This window comes from Epinephelus moara, chromosome 14 (genome assembly GCF_006386435.1).
Source record: "Epinephelus moara isolate mb chromosome 14, YSFRI_EMoa_1.0, whole genome shotgun sequence".
In the NCBI taxonomy this organism is placed as follows: Eukaryota; Metazoa; Chordata; class Actinopteri; order Perciformes; family Serranidae; genus Epinephelus; species Epinephelus moara.
The window spans coordinates 18,733,439-18,750,974 of NC_065519.1; the positions used below are offsets into that span (position 1 = coordinate 18,733,439).

The 17,536-nt window shown below is 42.0% G+C and overlaps 1 protein-coding gene across 3 annotated transcripts in view; it reads left to right on the forward strand.

Annotated features, from left to right (window-relative positions):
• LOC126401516 (doublecortin domain-containing protein 2) overlaps nt 1-17,536 on the forward strand; it is a 64,778-nt gene that overhangs the window by 31,364 nt on the left and 15,878 nt on the right. Inside the window, exon 12 of one of the 3 annotated variants that reach the window (XM_050062845.1) lies at nt 9,637-9,768. The exons of 1 other annotated variant lie outside the window; for it this stretch is intronic. The gene's annotated coding sequence lies outside the window, so the exon portion shown is untranslated. Of the gene's footprint in view, nt 1-9,636; nt 9,769-17,536 lie in introns of those variants that run through there. One more of the 3 variants, XM_050062848.1, reaches the window with a different exon arrangement.

A 17,536-nucleotide genomic window follows, 5' to 3' on the forward strand; every position in this document is an offset into this window, starting at 1 on the left:
GTAATGTAATGAATTTAATAAATCTGTCCAAATTAACAGCAGCGAACGGAACATGACCTTTGAACTTGTTTCAAGAATAGGCCAGGAGGCATTGTGAAGGAGCACGTTTCAAATTGATATAAATATGACAGTGCCTTGTGTTTGAAGTTGGTTGGAGTAGACCCATTAACCAAAACACTTCACAGCCACTTCATTTTATTCCACTAAAAACACCACCCTTCATGTCGCCGCACTTGTACAGTCCTGCAGGTTCACACCAACCTGACTGTACATCCCTTGCTACCATTAAGAAGATTTAATTTGCTATTCCTGTCCATCTACTTTACAGAGCCATAGTGTGATACAGCAGAGGTGCTGAGGGGCTAATGTCGCTGTCAATCCACCATCCCCTCAGCTACAATCTCATGGCTTAATTTCCACACGGATCCGAGTACCCTCGAGCTTCGAGAGGTCTCATTCACATACTTGAATCAAAATTGCCCCCAAACTCTCTTGTCCAGTAATTTCACAACACTTTGGTTATAAGCAATGTTGCACTTTGAATTTTAGCAGCTGCGCCTCCGTTTTTTTTGTCCACGAACTTTCCGGTAAAAGGCGAGCCACACACACACCCAGCCAATCTCATTAATATGTTTAATGTAAATGTATGTGGAACATTTCATTTGCAGCTTTTAGGTAGTTAGGCGATATCTCCTGGCACTCTTGTAAGATATATTAAGAATAGTAATTAATAAACTTGATAATCTGAAATTGACTAATAATTTGGTGCTTGAGGACATCTCCGCAGTATGGTCCCATAGGGATCCCATTAAAAGTCCTACTGACTATAATCTATAGTTGCGCTATATGATTCAGCCATGCTGCCCTTGCAACAATATTGAAATCCACTTTCAAATGACTTTGGAATTAATAATTTACGTTAAGTTTATGGACCTTGTGGTACATGACAATAGCCGCTCTGACGTGAATACTAGTGTGTCCCAGAATGTTTACAAAGACAATTGCACTGGGAGCGTCTGTCACTGCCTGTCACCAGTTTGAAGAGAAAATGTGAGTGTTTGACACATGCTATTATGTTGTTGTCCTATTTTCAGATACGCTGCAGGAGAGGACAGGTCTGTGTTAGTGTTCTTTAGTCAGAGCTGTTTGGGAGGATGGGAGGATGAATTAAAATGTGATTAACAGCAGCAAGGCCTTGACCCTGGCTTGAATAATACTCTATGAATCACAGGGAGTGGTGCGCCATTCTTAATGCTCACGGTGATGCGCTGTCTTTTAAATAAACTTATTGCTGCCATACTCTTTTATCATGTGAGGCGGAAATGTCAGCGCCAACTCAAACAGGCCCGGCCAAAGCTCCCGAACATGGTGAGATTGGATGTGATATCAGTGCAGGGGTCACTGACAAAAGAAATTGGGTTTTATGCAGAGCGTGCCTCAATACACAACACTCCCAAACCAAAGGTAAAAGCAAAGCCCTTACCCGCTATTTTCAACCCATCATTATTTCTCATAAATCCCAAACTAGCCAAGACCAGTGCCTTTGACAGCATGACTGATGAGTTTGCCGTCGTGAATGTCAAGAGAAATGGTCTCCCGCACCTTATCTCCCCTATTTCTCATTGTGAGTGAGACTTGGGGTTTTTATGGAGAAAAGCCACGGCCGTTGTGATGAGCATTACCCGGTGATAATGAAGGGCACGCCGCTGTACTGTCAGCCTCTACAGACAGACAGACAGACAGGCAGGGGGAAAAGCAGGCAGGCAGGGACCTGCTGGCTGCTGAGAGACGTTGTCCATTCATGCGTTTATGTGCCCTTATGTCTTTATCTGGAGACCAGGATAAATGAGCATATTTATTTATTTACACTATGTCAGCGCAGTGATTGCCTTATCTGCCGCTGCCTTCATTCATGGAGGGAAATGTCAAGACGTAATCAAGTCGAATGTGCCTTTTGTCAATGCTATTCACGGATCTCAAATTGTATATTGAAAATATTGGGGTGATGGGTCTGTAAAATGCTCCTCTCTGACATATTTGATTTAACTGGAGATGTTTCCGTACTGTTTGATTATTCATATCATCCACCTTTAGACCACATATAGCTCCATACAGTAATGGAAAAAATAGAAACCATACATACTTAATGTTTGGGTTTTCACTCTGAAAGTCTTACTGCTCATTGAACAATTATGGTGTGTTTGAGTGCGTTCGAAATTTAACCAAGTCAAGTGGAGGTTTTTTTTTCAACACCGCTTATGTTTTTGAAAAAAAGGGGGGAAAATGATTTGATGAGCATGCTTTCTAGTCCCAGAAGTGAGCCACATATCCCACTGAGGCTACCGTTAAGGGGCTTTTAGTGATCCTGCCTGTAACTTGGCATGCGCACCTGCCAGTACAGACGAAGGATAATGAGCTCGGACCCAGGTCTGAGCCGTGGCTCTGAGGCAGGAAGCTGCATATTTATGACGGCTTTAAGGAGCATTTATTGCCTAGTTTCCATCAGAACATTGTCTGCAGAGACCTGACAGCTTTCTTTAGAGATTAGTCTCAGATACCCCCTGTTTGGTGGCAGTCTGGCCAGATCTCTCTCCCTGCTGGTCTGCTTTCCTTTCCATCTTTATCGTCTCCTCACCCCCTTCCCTCTATTCCTCTCCTCCCTTGTTGTATTTCTCTCCCCTTTCTCTGCTGCTTCCTGAAGTTTTCCACACTTTGTGTCACCGCATGTCCTCTGGTTACACTGATACAAATCGGGGTTAAAACATTTGTTTACTGTGAGGAAAGGCAGAGAGGGAGAGAGAGGGAGAGAAACAGCGCTGTGCTAAATGTCAAGGATGATGAGGTGGGTCAGGCTGGCAGTGCTGTTGCGATTACGGCTGTCTTCGCACGGCATCATCACAAACCCTGACAACCGCGCATCGACTGCACAATTTATGCTCGGGAGGGCTAAGTCCTTCCAGTTCCGCTGTTTCACCAAGAAATTAAATTCACATGTTATCTTTGAGAACATCCTTCCTCTTTTCCTCTCCAATACCAGTGTCAGGAGTAAAGAAATGTGCGGTGTCAAACTGCGCTGTTCAAACCGAAGAATAATGGATTCTGGCATAAGGAATCATTTCTGTCTTTCTGGGCGAAAGGCACACTCATCTGCTTGCTGTTGATGTGTGCTTCCTTCAATAAATAAACAGATATATAGGCACTAATAGGCTTTCAAAATACGGAAGAAAAGTTTGATATCATTTTTTAACGACTTTTGACCACCGAAAACCAAGCAGGTTGTCAACTATCTGCCGCACGGTATGACAAGCTTGAATGTGCTCACGCCTACACCCCACGCCTGTATGTTTGCCGAGCGCCTTGTGTATGAGCTATATGATTCTTTCATGAGCTGTGTGGTGGCTGGCCTTTCATAGGCGTGCTCTCATTGAGCACTTAATCAATACCTGTCATCTTGAACTCATCCTCTAAAGTAGGCCCCTGTTCTTTGTCTTCCCCCCGTAATCCATCTCCATACAGCTATTTGAATTTGTATTACGCACTAAGAGGACCTTCTTCACTATCAGAAGACTTAACAGATTGTTTAAGAGCCCTCAGTACGTATTTTCATAAGCACAAGACCCGGTTTATAAAAATCTATACAAGGACCCAAGGACCTGGGGCACTGTGGCAAGCAGGGTAAGCCGGGAACGTGCGGAGAATTTCAGATTTGGAGGAAGGCAATTTCGGTGTCTTGGTTTTTCTGATTGTTTTGTTAAAGCTGGTTTTATTGCTGTTGCTCTGCTCTTCTGTCTGTCTATTTGCTTTGGGTTTAAGGAGTCGCCAAAGGTAATTTATAGTATTTCCCCCCTAGGAGAGTATTTGATAAGGCACTTCTAAAGCCGCCAGGCTACAGGCGAAAAACGGGGAGACACGCTTTGGATTCCGTGTGGTTTCTAAATCACTGGCAGCTTCTTGTGATTGTACTTTTGTGAGTCTATCTGTAGTAAAGACTGATCGTACTCTGGGCGCGGTGCTCGAGTGATTGTAGTTTGTGAGTTTATCTGAAGTAAACATTGATAGTATTGGAAGACACTACGCGTTTAAGTGCTTTTTTTCCCCTCCTCCCTTTACTCAACTTCTATGTTCCAGTCTTGCAGCTCAGCCTTTTCAGAAACAAATGTGCAGTGATCCATGCTCTTAACACAGTTAAGAAAATAGTTTTTCGAAAATTGGACCTTGAAGAATTCAGAGCGGGTGAGTAATTGGAGGTCAATAGAAAGCAATGCTCCACGACAGAGCTGAACTCGCAGAGAGGGAGAGAGATAGGGAGACGCAGGGCGGAAGACAGAGAGAGGGAGAGAGAGAGAGAGAGAGAGGAGCCAGCAGAGTGTCAATCAGTCTGCGTTTTGCCCGCATTGCCCCTTAATTTAATCACTGTTTAATTACTGCTGTCCCCTGAGGGGCGCTCTGTTAGGTTCAGTTACTGAGCTTTTTCCCTTCCTCTGCCTCCGTCTCTGGGTGCGTATTTAGCCCTTGGACACTCTCTCTAAAGCAGGCCACTCTCTCAGAAGCCTCAGCAGTATTTCAACCTTACCTCGGGGCCCCCTGCACAAATCTGCTGATGATAATGTCAAGGGCAAGCACATATGCATATGTGTGATGAAAGCTGCCTGCAGGAGGAGAGACACCACAAACACACAACTTTATCCAGCGGAGCAAGGGCAGGGGAATATGGGAAACGTCTTGAACTACCCACCCGCTGCCCAGTCCCTTCAGGACTTCCCTGTGTAAGTCTCTGTACACAGGTTTGGGATGTTATGTGAAATCCAGCCCATCATTTAAAAAAATCACTGCTGGAAGGGATGGTCAGGTTTACATAAATGCTCCCTGGCACTGTACGATGTGTGCTGCCATATCTGTGGCCAAACACAGTGCACATGTTGTGGTTTCTCTGGATTACCAGCAGCCCACCACCACAGATCCTACACAGGGGCCGCGTCGGGGGAATAGCTCACATTTAGCTCTTAAGCTACAGCAATCAATATAAATTTAGCATGGTAATGATCAGGTGCAGGGGGTGTAAGTCTCCCGTGCTTCTCTCTCTCTCTTTTCCCGGTTCATGCCACGGCGCTCCTGCTCCCAGAGGCCTGTGGGTAACACAGCTAAGGCTCCACGCTGCACGTCAAACCTCAACTGAGGATTACAGCGGGGAAACAAACAAACAAGGCTGTCTCAGAGTCTTAGCGACAGGCACAGGCAATAGCCGGCGCTGGTAATGAAGCCACTGACGGCACACACTTATGCACAGACACACACACACACACCTCAACAGCTCTCAACCCTGCACAATTCCCTTCCTGGTGCAGCAGAGGTATTTTAGACTGTGTTAAGGATATAATGGGACAAATAGAGATGATGTGATGAGGGGGCTGTGTGTGTGTGTGTGACTGATAGATGAGATGCTGTCTCTCAGGAGAGTGTCCGCGATGATGACTATCGCCAGGGGAGGAGAGTTGAGACAGTTGTGGCTCCTGGGTATTCAGATTGGAGTGTTGACAGGTTTATTATTGAAGTTTTTTTCCCATTCTTTCTATCACTGGCTGGGTGGTGTCGGGGTGTGATAGTCACTGTCTTCTTCTGTACTTTCCGTCTTGACAGACAACAAGTGTGCTGTTCCTACACCAGCTGGTCTCTTGCCACTCTGGCAGCCATCTCAAGGCATCCGGAGGAGACAACAATGATGTAGATTAATTAAAACGGCATAACACTTAATGCTTTTCGCCGTCTATTTTTACACCCAAAGTTGTAAAGAATTTTTACACTGCGAGGTGCAGCATTAAGGCCAAAAGCAAATTGGCTGGAGGACCGTGCCAAATGTAATCGCCTCTACGCTGGCTCGCTCTCCTCGTTTGTGTCAAGCAGGATGCCTAGCCAGGGTATCAAGGCCCGTAATGCAATTGACGACCTGCTGCCTCTGACATTAATAAAGATGGAACATGTACAGGAAATTAAACTCTCACTTTCCTATTGTAATGAGATCTTATCCATCATGATACTGTTTACCTCACAATCAGATAAAATGATCAAATTGAAGCTCAATCAGAGCCTCACACAATGCCATCGCTGTAACCTGCTGGCATTACTCTTCTAAATGGATGGAAAAGTGAATGAGATTTAAATAAAGACTCTATATGTTAATGGGCAGGGTTTAGCTCCCCTGGTGATCCACTTTCTACAGAGAAGAGGGGGAGAAGTGACGAGGGGGGGCATGTAGCCAGCACTGAAGATGAATGTCAGTAGTTGTTGTGTTATACACATTGCTAATCTCCTTCTTCTTGCTTTAAAAAATGCAAGAAGGAGGAAAGTGAACACGTTGACCTGAGCAAACGTCTCAGGCGTCTCTGTGTCCCGGTTGGCCACAAGAGGGAAGTAGCTAGCTACAGAGACAGACCACAGGCCACAGGTCCATAATGGAGAGATGTGAGATATATTAACTAAAGGGTATTATCATCTGCTTTACTTTTACAGATCACTGCATTTTTTTCTTCATTACATGAGTCTATGATCTCTGATACAGAAGAGGGGAGAGCACTATGGACAAGGAGATGAGGCAATGCAGACTTTAATGGTATTGGCTTTTATACGTAATAAGGGGGCACTGATCAAAGGTTCACAATACTCAAAAGCAGCTAGGTTGCACTCAGGAGGGGCACCAAGTGCTCTCCAGCCAGGCTGAGTAAATTGCCAGATCAGCTAATCAGAATTCAACTGGAAGATGTAAGTTAGTGGAGACTAATTGAAGACAGATTTAAGGGGCATCCATCTGGATATGGCAACCCTCTCCCACTCTCCTTAGTAATTTCTGGTGAATATTAATAATGTTTTTTATATAATAGTGTATGTGTGGAGTGGGGAGGGGGAGGGAAGGGTCCTCCAAATGAAGCAACTAAAAAGCCTCAAACGTACAGGGTGAAATTACTCCGAGGATATCTCAAGCAGACTATCCATTTACTTGCCCTCTTGGCTCCTCCTGGGCACGGGGAGGGCGATTGGTGGAGGAGCCACGCACTTATGAAAAACAGCACATGTGGGATGTTATCAGCACCTGCTCAACATGGGTATATGAGCCAATTAAACAAGTACGGTTGTATGTTGTCCTCCACTACATGATTAGAATCAGAATCTGCGGCTGTGTGGTCCTTCTTGACCCGACTCACGTTAAGATGGAATATTCCCTGGAAAAAGGTTCACTTAATGAAGAGTATTGAGCCACAGCCTGATCAAGAAGTAGGCAGGATGGATGCAACCGCAGATTAATGAAGTCGTGGAGATAAGAGCGGGTTGAATTTGCATAAGACACTCAACAAGAATTAGTAGCATTATATATGTAATGTAGGCAGTGTAAATGCTGCAGAATAAATGGAGTTTTAACCTGTAGATTATAGTGAGACACACTACTGCAACCAGTGGTGGAAAAAGTGCTCAGATCCTTAACTTAAAAGGACAGTACACCCTAAAATCAAAGCCACATATTTTTCCTCTTACCTGTAGTGCTGTTTATGGGTCTAGATTGTTACTATTTTCTTTCTACCAAACTTCTACCAAACTACACCCACCAACTGTATCACCATGCAGAAGGAAGAGTACATCTACTCATGGATGAGCTGCTCATGCTAGTGACAGCGCAAAGTGTAAATGTTAATGGCGTCCCCCTTGGCTGAGCTGTAACATAAGCTAGCTCAGTGGTGCGATGTAAGCTAGCAGTAGATGCACTCTTCCTTCTGCACAGTGATACAGTTGGCGGGTGTAGTTCAATAGAGAGAAAATAGTTCCTACATGAAACTGCTCACAACAAGGTCTGTGGATTATCTTGAGTTACCGGGTCACAATTTCAGAAAAGAGACATTGCTGTTGACTTTTTCAGATGTATTCTTTTGTCACTTTGAGCACCACAAGCTGAGTGCCATTTAGCTCCATTATATTTGAGAAAAGGCAGACATCTCTACAGTTGATATCTCGAACACTCGGCAACTCACACCAAAACAGTCTACACTGAGAAATAGCACTACAGATAAGAGGAAACATGTAGTTTTGATTTTGGGGTGAACTGTCCCTTTAAGTAAAAGTAGAAATACTATAGAGTGCTCCAGGAATGAGTCCTAAAACCTGCAAATGAGTTAGCATTTTTGCATTCCTGCTTCCTGGGAGTCAGTTCATTTTTTAATTGGTTTTTAGTTAGATGCCTGAAATAAGGTCTGTAGTTAAATAATTAGTTATTGAAGAGACTTTCACGTTTTGTTCTGTGATATAAAATACATCAGTATATACTCCACTCATTCATTTTGAAGCTTTTAGATGCTAACAAGTGGCTAAATGAGACTACAGAACATCACCATGCTGAACACAGCTTTACAGCCTTATTGTGACGGCGACATTAAGTCATATGACCTCAGTGTAATTGCCTAATATTAGCTTTTTATGACTGGAGATTGCATTTACACTTCAAAAATCATAATAGTGGTGTTTATTTGTAAAGTTTCTTTTGCTGAACAGTATAAAAAAAAAAGAAAGAAAAGTGTTGGCCTCAAATCTTATATTCTCCAATAATCCAAAATTCAAGAGGAAAATATTATTGGATTTTTGGCAAGGGAACTATGGTGATACTAACTTCTGCGTCTGCCTACAAAAAACTCTATAGTCTATAAATACTCCTTTACAAGTGAAAGCCCTGAATTCACAATGGTACCAAAGTAAAAGTGCATCAGTGTGGAGCCAATAGATACTTTGTATACTGCTGGGTAGATCAGTAGTATAGTACTGCGTCATGTCATATATTTCAATGTAAAAAATAACTAGTAGCAAAGTGTCAAAAAAATGTAGTGGAGTAAAAAGCACATTATTTCCCTCTGAGGTGTTGTGAAGTATAATGTATTGTAAAATGAAAATACTCAAGTAAAGTACAAGTATGACAAAATTTTATTTTAGCACTTGATTAAATGTACTTAGTTACTTTCCATAACTGACTACAACCCTCAGTTTTAATGGCATGTTTTTCCTTAGCTGACAGTTGTCACATTAAAGTCACAGTGAAACAACAGTAACAGCATCTTAATCTTTGTGGACGACAGCAGGGTTTAGTTATGAGAAAGATTTAAATGAAATTTGATGGCACTGTGAAAAAAGTGGGTGAATATTGTGAGCTGTGGGACTGTTCACATCTAAACCACACCTCCTTCACCTGTGTTGTTAGTTCAGGAGGATGATAAGGTTTAAACGAATAAATTAGACCTCACTAACATTCATTGGCAATGTGAAGAACATATGATGATACTGGCCAAATACAAATCAGTGGTCAAGTGCTGCTCAAGATTAGTCATCAAAAACATTTTTATGTTTAACAGGTAGAGAAAATGGAGAGCTTTTGATAAAATATTTTTTTTATTTTGCATGTGAAACAAGACAAATGACTAATTTAACACAGGGACACAGAAAATGTGTTTTTTATTTCACTCTGTCTTGTGTTTCGGAGCGTTCATGCTGTTTAAGCCACAAAAACATTTTTTTCACATGGTCTTTGCATGATCCATGTCTTCACTTTTCACGGATTCAATTCTGTGACCCTACGACATCATTTTTTTTCTTCCTTGTGCTTTGCAGTGGATCCAGATCTCGCAGTGAAAACACCGGGGCAAAGAACATCGTCAATATGGCATTCACAACGGCTGTTATTTCCCCCAGGACGTGGAATCACACATTTGAAACAATCCTCTGGGGAGATATTTAGACAACAGACCGATCCAAACTGCTGGTAACTCAAACCTCGCTGTCACACCGCTGCCTTTAACAGACTTTAAAAAGGGAAAAAAGACAGAGAAATAGGTCAATAGATGTATCAGCTGCCACAATCTGTGATTTTATTTGTCTTTTTTTTGCACAAAAACATGTAAAAATAGACACAAGAACAATAAAACTGAAAAAAACCCAATACAATAATGTGAAAGTACGGTATGTTTAAGACCTTAGGGTCATCACAAAGGTCCTACGTCTCTTAAAGAAATGCACTGTTCCACAGATCCTCTGTACCTCAAAGGAAAGTGACAGTACTATACTATAAAGGTATTTAGAGAAAATGATAAATCCTAAAAAGCTGTCATCGTGGTGATTCCATTTAGCGTATGATTACTGTCCCAGATGTCAGTGATGATGGAGGCAACAAGGAGGAGTGTTATATTAGTCCCCAAAGCCTGACAACCATAATACCTTTCCTATTTTACAGCCTAACTTTCTCTTACTCCACAAGGAGACATTTTCACTATGCTGCTTTGATATGCCTGGCTGCTTGGTGGCTGTTGTAGAAAAAAGAAAGAAAAAAAAACCTCCCACCACATCGACAGGTGTCTGATTTCTATTCCCACGGCAAACGCACGCCACAGCTAGATGCAGATTGCCTGTGGAGATCACCGTTTGTGTGAAATAATAGTGTATGTGGAAATACTGGCCCGGGGACAGTCTGCAGGCCTTCAGATGAGATGTGTGTTTGAGAAGAAATGATACAACAGTGAGGGAGCGATTGCCGTAATGATAGATCCCTAACCAGACATTTTTCATAAATGGAAACTTGGGTTTGGGCCTGAAAAGAATCAAGAATGGGTATGTCAAAGTGTGAGACAATTTAGAGAAAATGTTTTTGTGCTAAATTGCTGCATCATGGATACTCGGGACGCTTTAAGGTAATGGAGTTCACGCCTGGGTAGAATCACTCAATCCATGAAAGTTTGGAAAGACTCTTGTTGACAGACGAGAAGAAGTCTGAGCAAGTTTCTCATCTGACTTGCCTTGAATGTTTTCTTTTGATTGATGGGTTTACATTTGACATAATGCACCGCTGAAGCATGAATAAATGGAATACTTTTTACATATATTTAACACTTAGGGTATATCAAGGCTCTCTCTCTCAATGACATTTTCTTCTGGTATGCAAAATGGAAGGTCTAACCTGAGGGTATGACAATATGATTAGAATGGGAAGTCATTCGCCCTCCATCCTCACGGCCACTGTGATAAAAATATAAGAAAGTGATTAGGGGGTAGAGAAAGCTTTAGTTCATTTATATTTTATACCATTTGAAAAAGTAATCTGACCTATAGACGCTGTGGCTCACACTGGATATGGAAGTAAGGAAGCAGACGTCTGTATAAGACTGCTTAATTTCAATGGAATCACTGCATTATTTACATCATTAAAAACCAAGACTACTGTATAACCCATATTCAGGGGACAAAAGCACTAATACAAGGTTGGAGATGAAAATAAGGTGACAGCGTGGGCACTCTGCAAAGATATATCTTAAATCAGCCTGATCAGTCTAGCATAATGTGATGGTTATTACATTTAGGCTGTATATATGGATATCTGTCAGGGAATATGGCATGCTGTTAGTGTGGGATCACATCACATATAGCTAGAGAGTTTGACATCAGAGAGACACTGGATGAACTCCATACATTATTACTGCTGCGATGTGTCAGTTTCAATTTTCACTACATTGCCCCTGTGGTTAATAATTAGATGTTTTGCAAACACTTTTTTTTTTTGCAGTCAATTAGGAAAGTGTCAGTTTTTCACCCACCAATTATTGTTTCAAACATTCAGCAATGAGACTTTGAATTTTTTTTAACCCTTTATTAACTGATTTTTGGCACTTACGGGCAGCAGAAACAAGCTGCAAACACAACCACTGACACTGTTTCACCTTTTTGCTTTTTTTTTGGTCTCCACCACCACCTGAGGGAAATTTTGGCTAAGTGCTTCACTATGTTCACTGAATTGTAGCTTTGTCTGTCAGCCATTTGGTGCTGTTATTGTTGCGCATATTGGGGTTTTTAAAGGAGGGATGTGACATTCTGGGCTGATACGATACCCGTGTTTAAAATAACAATTTGGTTGATAGCTGATACAGATGTTGTTCAGATCTGTTTTAAAGTCATGCAGTCCTTCATTACACTACCTTTAAATGAGCACAAATTCAATCATACACAGTTATGAAATAATCTTTAAAATAACCTTCTTTCACGTGGGAAAAAAAGAAGTCATTTTCCTTACATATAATGTCATAATTCCCTCTGTAATACCTATTTTAGATTGGTTTGTTAAACATCAACACATTTCTCCTTCAAACTACTGTATTTATTCAAGTTTCTCGCAAACTACATTTTACAAGATTACATTTGAACACATCATGAAAACTTGCGTTTGCCCAATGCTCATTTTTAATGAGGAGAGTTTGAACTCATCATAATTTAACTCAATCTCCATCAGCAGTTAGTTAGCCAAAATTAGGCTAACTTTAACTAGCTCTCCTCGTGCGATGTCAACACGAATTTGTCGTTCACCATGTAGCATTATCAGTGAAAAAAATAGGGTGTGTCCCCTGGGGACGCTGTCTGTTAATCTCAAACATGTTTTCTATCTTCCCCAGGATGACGGGACACCATTAGGTTCAAGCCCTGCTTTATAGCCTGCGTGAAATTGATGACACAACAGAAAAACGTCAGCCACTGCTAACGATTAATGTCATCTCGATACGCCAATGGCAGTTCACAAAGCGAACATTGGCTGATACCGATTTGTGGCAGATAAATTGGTATATCCCTGTTTTCAAACTTTTTTGCTGGGAAAAAAAAAAAAAAAAAAAAACCACTAACAAAAAACAGCTGTGGCTGAAACTGACGCTGATGAGAACCGTGAGAGTGAACCAAAACAGTAATGTTGTGAGGTGTAAAACCAAAACAGTGGGCAAAGAAACACCTAAAGTGAAAACAGACTAATGGTTCGTGCTTGAGTTATCATTATAAAGTATATTTTGATTGCATGATTTAATGGCCATATTATTAGATTGGTTCCCATATGCCCCACTTTCACTTGACAATATTTGTTTGCCACAAGGTAAAAAATGAAGGCTCAATATACAGCGCAGAGGAAGTGCATTAACCATTGTGCAACCAAAACAGGATGTGGATAGCACTTTTGTTTTTTTTTCCTTCCAGTTTTCTTATCTGTAGCTATCCCTAGTTACCAAAGACTATCAATAGCCTCTATTACAGTGGCTGTTTTAGGCGGGAATACTGCACCGTTATTCTACCTCGCCAGTCTGTATAATAGGTACGATCATGGAATGGGGGACAGAGTTGTCTCGCCTTTAGACCGTAACAGCACCAACATTCGACATCTGTGTAAAATGTGAGCTAGTGGGACAGAAGGAGTGTGATGTTTTGATGACTTATATGTGCAACCCAAAACCAGGAGATTTAAAAAGCAGCTAGCAGCAGTTAGCAGCTAACACAAAGCAGAAGAACAGCAACCAAAAATGTTCTTCGTGGCAGTATTGCGGGATCTCTGTATAAAAAAGGCTACTGTAGGTGTCCCCAGTGGCAGAAATGGTGGACAGTGAAACAACTGTAGTAACCGTGGAAAGCAAAATGCAGTGTGTCCTGTTAGTAGTTGCTTGACTTGGAGGATAAAGGACAGCGATATGATTGTTGTAGCAGCGGCAGCAATAGTACCACTTCGAAACAAAGAGGGGAGAAAAGTTTAAAAAGTTGTCTGTTTCCACTTGAAATGTTTGGAGCTGAAAGAAACTGTAGATTCTGGAGATAATTCTTTGTGGGTTTGTCACTGTAGTGGCTCCTTCATGTTTGAGTAGTTTAAATTGATTATTGCTGCTTTATTTTTATACCTTAACATACATATATGTAATTTTTGCAACTGTTGTTACTGTAAACCAATTTAGTTGTAACAGTGTGCTGCTGTTTTTCATGCAAAAGGCTATTACAGTGTTCAGTATTCTGTTTTAGTGTCACCACCCCCATACACATTCTGCTCTACATCACCAAACCAAGGTGAATCAGGATACTGACATGCATTAACTTTGACCCTGCCCAAACATTTACATACACAAAACACAAACCACGTCTGTTGATGCCCCCATAAACATGACACATATGTGATGTGCCTGTCACACACGGGCCATGTCACTGTGACCGTGTGACATTGTGACAGAGCTCGTATGCCTATGTGCCTATTTTGTGTACACATGTGAGATGGGAGCATTAGTGGAAGGGGGGGGGTACATTTTCGGATTTTTGATGAGTATGATTGTGTGGGTGCGTTTATGCTGCCTCACTTTGACAGCGCTGGTCCGGCTCCATCCTGCAGGTCAGCTGGGGTTTAATTGTCAACCTTAAATATTCATGGGCACATTGAGTAGATAAATGAAGGTATAAGCACACTGTAAAATTTTCAATAGGTCAGGTGTCACTGACTTCACCGGATACAATTTACTGTATGATCCGACATTCGCTGCAATGCCAATTAATATGTTAAGAGCATGAAAAGAAACCCTAATGGCATTTTCCATTTATGCATCATGAAGTAATCCACAATGAGATGGATACCGTTAAGACTAAAGGTGCACTGCAATAAAAAGGAGCGCTTTATGAGGGTGTTTTATATAGGTATGAATCTATATAATTCTAACATAGACTCAAACCTTTGATTCTTGCAGTCATTACTTTTTACCTGAGCAATGTGTTCCCTCTTGATAACCCGAGCACACTGGTCAAATTATTTTACAGTTCATCATCGTACTCTTGGACAAAAGTGATCAAAGCATCTGTTCTGCAGGCTCACCAGGAGCCAGCTGCTCCAGCGCTTTGGAAGTTCAATCTTAGCCCAGTTAGCCAAACTGCTAATTAAAACCAGTTGTACCACACAAAAAATACTGTAGGTCTTGGACAGAGATTAGATGTTGGTTGATAATTACGCCCAGCAACTGCCAGGCCTAACCATTATGTGGCTTACAAAATGCCAGCTTTTAATAGTTATTATAATTATAATAATATATGACCAGTTGAGATTGAAGGTTGACATGTTATAGTGACTGTGGTCCACATGTTGGATCATGCTATAAAATGCTGTTAATGCTGTTTAATAACCAAATAAACTGGGAATATCTCAAATTACATTCAACAGAATTAACAAAGCATACCTCTATTTTCAAATTATTACGCTAATGACAATAACGTAGCATCGGGCCGGCTCAGACCAGGGTCCGACAACAACACAGCTGTGCTCCATTGACTCTAATGGAATCGTTTCAGATTTCCTTCATTTTCAGGCTGGTTTTGTGGATGTGGAGCTAAATGTTGTGCCTGGGGCATGTCGTGTATTAAAAAAATCAGACCCTGAAAAGTGTAGGGTTAGCTAGCTAGCTACTGAAGATATAGCCTACTGAATGTGTCTTTTTAACCTGTTGTTGCTGCTGAGTCAGTTTGACATCCTGGATATATCCTTCAAACACAGACTGTAGACCCTCTGTCTGCTTCTCTCTGGAATCACTCTTTCATTTGTCCAAAAATATGATAATATTTCTTCAGGGAGTGCAGTTAGTTACAGTGAGGGCTCCATGCTTACTCTGACAGCTTGTTGGACCATCACAAAGGGGCGGGGCTTAGCAAAAGATCCATTGGAAAGCGCTGTCTGATTGTCTTGTGTCTTGTGACTGATTTACAAATTACTAAAATAATTACTAGCTGAGATATTTCTTTAAGTTTTAATAGTGCAGCCTGATTAAGTAAATCACCAGCTTGAGACTAGCTTGTAGTTACTTATTGTAGGAACTTGCCAGCTGGGACAGTCACAAAAAACACTGTAGAATGTAGTGCAACATGTTATTCTTCGGTTTTGTCTTGTAAAAGCGTTAAGTTTTTTGCCAATAATTTTTTGTCACAAACACCACACTTTCCAGGCATTAAATGTTTACACATGACCAAATTAGAATCAGTATCTTAGCAACACAATCAAAGCCAACTTAACCCGACTCAGCCACCCAGCTGTCCCCCTCTTGCCAAGGTTAGCATCCCCTCATCCAGTGTGCATCCATCCTTCTCCTTAATGGCTTATTTGACGATAATTAACCCTGAATCCTACAGAGACGGGCCGGTGAGAGATTGATGGCCTCGTCGGCCCGCTACACCTGTTCTGCCACAAGGCTCACAGTTACCAAACCATGGCCAAATATGACTGCCCTGGAGCCACGCATGTTGATGTCAAAGACAAACACAGGTCCTCCCCAGTGGCCTGGGTGTTCTGTATAGGGCAACATTGTGACCACAACCTCTGATTACACTCATTATTCCACTCAAGGCTGTCTCCTCTAAGGGGCCTCTCCTGCAGTCCCTTTTGTCCCAATTATCTACACTGTCCCTTAAAATGTCTATTCATCTGCAGCTACACATCTTCTTGCATACAGATGCGCCGACTAACCGGAAAGCATATTTCATCAGGCCATCCTTTCGTCAGTGAATCCATTTAGGGAAAGAAACAAGTGCACATTTGGGAGTCTGGCCGCACATGGGGACAGTATAATTGACAGCTGGAGTGAAATGTTGGCGGAAGTTCTTTCATTTTAACAGTTGTTGCTGTTTTGCAGACCCCCCTGTTCTTTCTATATCGAGTTAATATGAACATTCGTTTGCTCTTTTGCCATCTCGCCTCCAAACATGCATGTGAAACCACAGCTCAGAGAAATATACTAACACGTGTAGCACACTTGATTCTGTTGTCAGTGTTTATCAAACTGTTTCTTGCTGTGGTAGATTACTGCTGTGAAAGCAGATCATCATGCCAGTGCTGAATGGCATTTCCAGGCTTCACACATGTGCTTACTATTACCATGAACAGATGTTAATTACTTCTTTCCCCCCCCTTCACTTTACTTGAGATGTTCTTCACTCCCGTAGGTGGAGGCTCTGGTCTTTTTCTCAGCATGTTTGGGGTGAAGCATGGGCCTCTGTCATGTTTGCTGCAGAGGGGCTTTCGGGAGTGGGGGAATAATCGAATGCAGAAAAGTGTTTAATTTTTCATAAACAGAGGAACCACCGAATGCACACAACTAACAATGTACCCCAAAGCAGATGTAGAGCGTTTTTAATTTATGGAGAACTGAGCGAAATGGGCAGATGGAGCAAGAGGAGGTGGAGGCATGCTGAGGGACTCCACTTTTCTCTCTTCTCACCTCACAAACAAGAGAAGCCTGTGAGCGTGTGCCACAACACACACAAACACACTCCCACACAGCGCTCAAAGACACGAGCGCATGCACGAACGCAGACATGTACCACCCCCACCATTTACATGCACACTTCCCACCGCCTCCATCACTTCCACCACACACAGACACACAAACACACACTTTTTTTTTCCCCCACCGTTTGCAACACAATCCAACTCTCCCCTGTAACCCGCAACAAAACACACATAAATACATCACCCTCCCTCCCTCCCACACACCCATACGCAACCAAAAATGATCCCACCACCATCAGCCCCTCACAGACCCACACATTTAAATCCTCAGGGTTCGACTGGACCCGATTGAGAACACTCAGTAATGAACTGCCTCTTGCGCTCTACAGAGTCTGCAGGAAGTAGACAGGCTTCATTCTGGCGGGCCATATGTAGGTATGAATATGCATGGGAATCTGTCATACAGGCAAC